Source organism: Letharia columbiana (genome assembly GCF_014066305.1).
Source record: "Letharia columbiana isolate WasteWater2 chromosome Unknown Sc0000010_s0, whole genome shotgun sequence".
Taxonomy (NCBI): Eukaryota; Fungi; Ascomycota; class Lecanoromycetes; order Lecanorales; family Parmeliaceae; genus Letharia; species Letharia columbiana.
Window position 1 is genome coordinate 660,994 of NW_023501047.1, and position 6,100 is coordinate 667,093.

Here is a 6,100-nt window from a genome sequence, read left to right on the forward strand (position 1 = left end):
GCTATACTTCTTAAACTTCGCGTATAACCTCCTAATTTTTACCTTCGCGAAGTCTTATCTTTACTTCGCTTTAATAATTTAAATAAGCCTAAATTAGTAGTTAATAAATCATTAAGAATTTTTTAAGCTTTCGCGATTATTAAGTTAATGGCTTTAGTAGATAATAATACTATATATTAACGAACTATAATTAGTATTATAATTAATTATCGCATTAAGAGATATAGCGCTATTAGATATATACTTACTTTATAAAAATAATATCGTTAATTTAATTTAATTATAGAGTATAGAGAAAATAATTTTATTTTCTTTAGATATAAGTAATATTATAATAAACGAGCGTATTATAATATAATTATTATAATAATAAAAAGAATTTTTAAGAAAGAAGAGGGTAGATTAGAAAAGAATAATACTAAGTATTTATTATCGAGCTAACTAATATTATATAATTAAAATCTTATTAAAATAAAATACTATTTAAAGATAGATTAAGTTTAAACGTTAATTAGAAAGTTAACTAGAAAAAGAAGTTAATTTCTTTTTTATTAATATATATCGTAGAGCTATATATAAGCGCTTTTTTCTATATTTTAAATATACTTTAGATATCCACAGCTGCATATATACACTCTCTCTCATATTTTATACGTATTCCATATATTCTAATATCCTTTATATACGCGGTATATCTATTGAAGATAATCTCATTAATCTAATTAATTTTTATTTAATCTTATATTTACTAGTTATAAGAAAAGCTCTTTATTCTAATATTATAACTTTATTAATTCGTTATTCTTAGATATCGAGTCGCGTATAGCTTATAATTAATTTATTTGCTCTCTTTTCTTCTTCTACTATAAAGATAGAAAAAGATATTATTTCTTTTTCGCCTTCGTCTATAACGAACTAGTTATCGTTTTTACGAGACTAAAGATATTAACTTAAAGATAATATCGCCTAATTAAAAGCGAAGAATATAATATTTTAATATTTTAATATCTAAGTAAAAGATATTATAATATTACTTAAATAAGAGAGAGTTATATTAATAAGAAAGATCTTAGAACTTAAGAATAGTCTTAGCGCGATAAAAGATTTAATTTTTATATATAAGAGATTTAAATAATAATTAATTTAGTTAATTAAATTATTAAAGCGTTTAAACTAGATTTTAATTCTATATTAATATCTAATAAAATAAATTTAGCAATTCTAAGATATTAATATATACTCTTATTAATATAGCTAGCGATTAGAATATTAATTAAAAAGATATAATTCTTAATTTTAATATTTAAAATAATATAGCGACGAATAAGTAGTATTAAAGCGAATTAAGTATATATTATATTAAGTAGAAAAGCGTTAATAGCTAGGCTAATTAGAGTTTTAAATTAATAAAGTTAAATACTAATTCTATATTAGCGTTATTATATATTCTTAAATATATAATTATTAATTATAATATTAATTAGAAAGAATTAATCTCTAATTTAAAATATTAGAAATAATATAATAATATATTATTAAAGCGATATAAGTTATTAAAGCGGTATAAGTTTCTATTATAGCGAGAAAATAGAATTTATATATTAAATATTAATTTCATTTTATTTCTAATATTTTATTTATTTATATATCTCTTTTAGTTCCTCTTTAAATATCTTAATCTTAAAATATTAATTAGATCTTTATTTAGCGTAGGCTTAACTTCCTTAATCGACGATACTTAGTATAAAATATTAATAAATATATTTCGACGTAAAGATAGTAATAAACCTTACTTTCTTTTTAATATTAATAATAAAAAATAATGAATATAGTAGTAAATAAAGATAATATAAGTTATATAGAATTAGTTTAAACTTAGTAGCGATCGTTAATCTATTTATTAGGGCTTAGGAATTAGAAAATCCTAAAAGTAGATATAATTTAATGAATGTGCGCTCATCGGTTTTAAGGAGTTACACATTATTTGTTATTACTGCAATGAGATTCTAGTTTATTTATTTATAAATTACGAAATAAGCGATATAATAGTGTATATTAAGTCTAAGGGATATATTAAGAAATCTAATTTAAGTAGTTTATAATAAACGAATCTAATCGATAATTATAAAAATTAGATATATTTTTAAGCTAGATAATATAGATTATTAATAAATAAAACGATAAATAGAATATCTAATTTACTATTTACTCTAGAAAAGATAATATTAAGATTCTCTTATAATACTAGAAGGCCGAAAGCTTACACGCGAAGACTTCTTAAAATAATTTCGTCGCTAAATTATAAATATTAATATTCTATTTACGATTATTAATAATTCTAAGATACTATAACTCTTACGCTATTTTAACTCTAATATATAATTAAAGTCGATATCTATTATAAAGAATCGACTAATAAGAAAAGCTATAGAGCTAGAGATAGAACTACTAAAGGATTTACTAGTCGATAATATTAAAGTCTCTCTAACTCTAAATTATTAGTTACTTTATAACCACTAATTATTTATAATAATTCTAATCTTTTTATTAATGTTAATTAATAATAATATAAGATTCTTATAAGCTTTAAGTATATCGAAAGTAAATATACTAGCTAGAAACTTATAAGTATTATTAATTTAATTCTCGTAGAATATAAGATTTAAACTCGTATATTTAGACTTATAATTAATAACGCTAGTAATAATAATATACTCTTTAAAGATTTAATTACTTATCTTTCTATTTCTATAATAAAAAACCCGCTTAATATTAAAGAATTTAAGTTCTTAAATTATTTATAATATATTCTCTATATAACGTATATTATTTAATTAATTTTAAAAGAACTTCTAGATAATATTAGAATTACTTTAATAAATAAGAAATTTTAAAAAAGCTAAGATAATAAAGAAGATAAAAACTAAGTTTAAATAAGTATAATTAATCTATCGATAACTCTAATAAAGATATAATATTTCTTATTATTATTCTAATTATTATATTATTAATTATATTAAGATTCGAAAAATCGCTATATATATTAATATTAGCGGCTAGCGTAAAAAAATCTTTTTTATATTATAAGTTAAACGGCTTTAAGATAAGAATATTTTAGTATTAGACGAATATTAATCTTTTAAAAAAGAGTAATATTATTAAAGATGCTTTTTTAAGCTCTTTTAGAATATTAAGACTCGCTAGAATTTAACTTATTAAATATTAATCCGCGCTTTACTTCTTTATATCGATATTATACGCTTTTTAGAGAATAGATTAATTATTTATTTAAGATTAAGTAATAAGAAATAATTATAGATAAAAACTATAGTCTAGGCGTTTAAATAATTTTTAATTAATTTCTAATAGATTTAATATTTAATTTAGTTTATTAGATTTTTTTATAAATTTATAAAGTTAATAAGTAGAGAAAAGAAGATTATAATTTATTACGTCTTTAACGTTTATAATTATCTATTTAATCATATAAATAAAAAACTTAGAAAATTAAGAAGAAAGAGAATTTCTTAAAAAAAAGAATTTCTTAAAATTTTTAAGACGGCTCGCGAGAAATTAATTATCTATTATAATCGAACTTAATTAGATTTAGACTATCTATATAAATAAGCTACGCTTTTATATTTAAATTATAATAATATAAAGTTAAAGAAATCGAATTAAAAGATTAATATTAGAGAGAAGTTATAGGCGAAGATCTACTAGAAAGCGCTTAAAAGAATATTCTAAAATTATTAAAATATTAATATAAGTAGTTAATTATAAAGAGTTAAGCGAATAAATTAACCAAATAAGAATACGTTTAATTAAGCGATAGAATCTAAGATTAAGAATTTAGATAATAAGAATAAATATAATTAGTTTTAGTAATATAGATAAAATAATAAGTCTTCTAATTATTATTCTAATTATAATCTTATCTCTAATCTTTATAAAGCTTCTTTTAATAATTTAGCGAATCTTTTAATTCTAAAGTAATAAAAAAAATTAAAATCTAAATACGCTATAGTTACTCGAATAACTTATAATATTCTTTATTCTCTCGCGGAGGCTATTATATATAAGTAGTACTTCTTAATAGCTAAAAGATATTATAGTGCTTAGAAGTATTATTCATTAGCGATATTTTATACTCTAATAATGGTTCTTTATACGAAGTATCGAGAAAACGAGCTTAAATAAATTGAACTTAATCTTAAAGGAGATTTTAATATATCGAATTAGACTAAAAGAGCTAATAGTACTTTACGTGAAAACTTAATTAACGTCTATAATAATTATATTAGCGAAGATAATAAGCTTATAAAAAGTATTTCGATAAATTTAATATTTATAAATTTATTAAGATATATCGCTAATACTTTATATTATAAAGAGATAATTAATAAGCTTATAATTAGAAAGCGTTAATAATAATAGATTTAATTTTAAAGAAGAGGTTTAAGGTAATTTAGAAAGCGAATTTATTTATAAATAATTAATAAATTTAATTAGATAAAGGTAGACTTAAGGAATTTAGAAGAATTACGATAGAGTAGACTAGAAGAGAGATAGAGAATTTAAGAGAAGAACGAATATAAAGTTTATTAAGCTTATTTAACGCGTTAAAATAAATATATAAATAGAGATAGTTATAGATTTTTATTTTTATAATATTTAAAGATTTAAAATTTAGAATATTCTTTTATTTTCTAATTTTAAAAAGAATAAAAACGCTTATAGTTCTAAATATTATTCTAATTATTACTATTAATAAGAAAATAAATAGCTATATCAAATTACTATTTATATTCTCTCTCTCTTAATAAAGAATAATAAATATATTCTATATATCTTAGTCGGATTATTCTATAAATATAGAAATTTCAACCGGTATATCTTATACATATATTATTCCATGGTATGATACTATAAATATACTATACCGTGAAATATCCCGCTAAGATTCCGAACCTATACCAGAAAAATGAAATGGTATCCGACCCTACCCATACCATACCCGGGTACGATATGATATCACTTGATATGGAATATTTCATGGGATATACCATACCTTTCCGGCTAATATTTAAAATATATACTTATTCTTATATTAAAGCCTTATACGAAGTACTCTAACTTCGTTATTATAAAGGCGGTTTTTCTCGATAAATTATTTTCTATCTCGACTTAATATATATTTATCGATCTAGATATTTAATTATATAGTATATTTTTACTTCGCCCTATTAATTTTAATTCTTTATCGCTAATAAGAATTATTTTAAATTCTATAGTTTATATTAGCTAGTTTATATCGATATTATTTAATTTTAAAATTAATTAATTAGTAATTAATATTATTATTTTTTATTCTAGATTTAATAATTTTAATACTTAATCGAGATTCGAATAAAAGCTTTTCTATCGCTTTCTATTAAGATATTAACTTAATAGAAAATATAAATTAAATAAAAATATATCGAGTTTATAACCTTTACCTTTATCTTTAATTTTAAAAGGGGGATCTTTTTTAATATTTATAATAATATATAAAATTAAAAGAATATCGTTAATATTAGAGGAAGCTTTATTATATATAATAATTATAATTATTAATAACTTCTTTATCTTCTATAAACTAATAAAATTATCTAAAAATTTATTATTATCGTAATTAGATACTATATATATACTCTTCTCGAGTTTATATATTCTATAACGTTTAGGCGATCTAGAATTTATCTATCTATATTCTTTAACGTATCTTTTTCTCTTATTAATCTTCTTTATTTTACTCGCTTTCTACTAATATATAATTAATAATATCTTCACGAATAAGTAAACTATAATTTACATTTCTTACCTTCTTAGTTTTCTTCTCTCTTCTAGCGTTTTTAACCCTCTTTATCACTATTCTCTTTTTCGCGTTCTATTTTAAAATTTCTATAATCTCTATAATTTAAACGTAGTAAACTTATTTAATAGAATATAAAGTATTATAAATCTTCTATTATTATTAAAAGTTAGAATAAAATTAATATTAAACGTTAAAGACGATAATAGATAAAATATAAAAGTAAATATATTTAAATAGATAGAA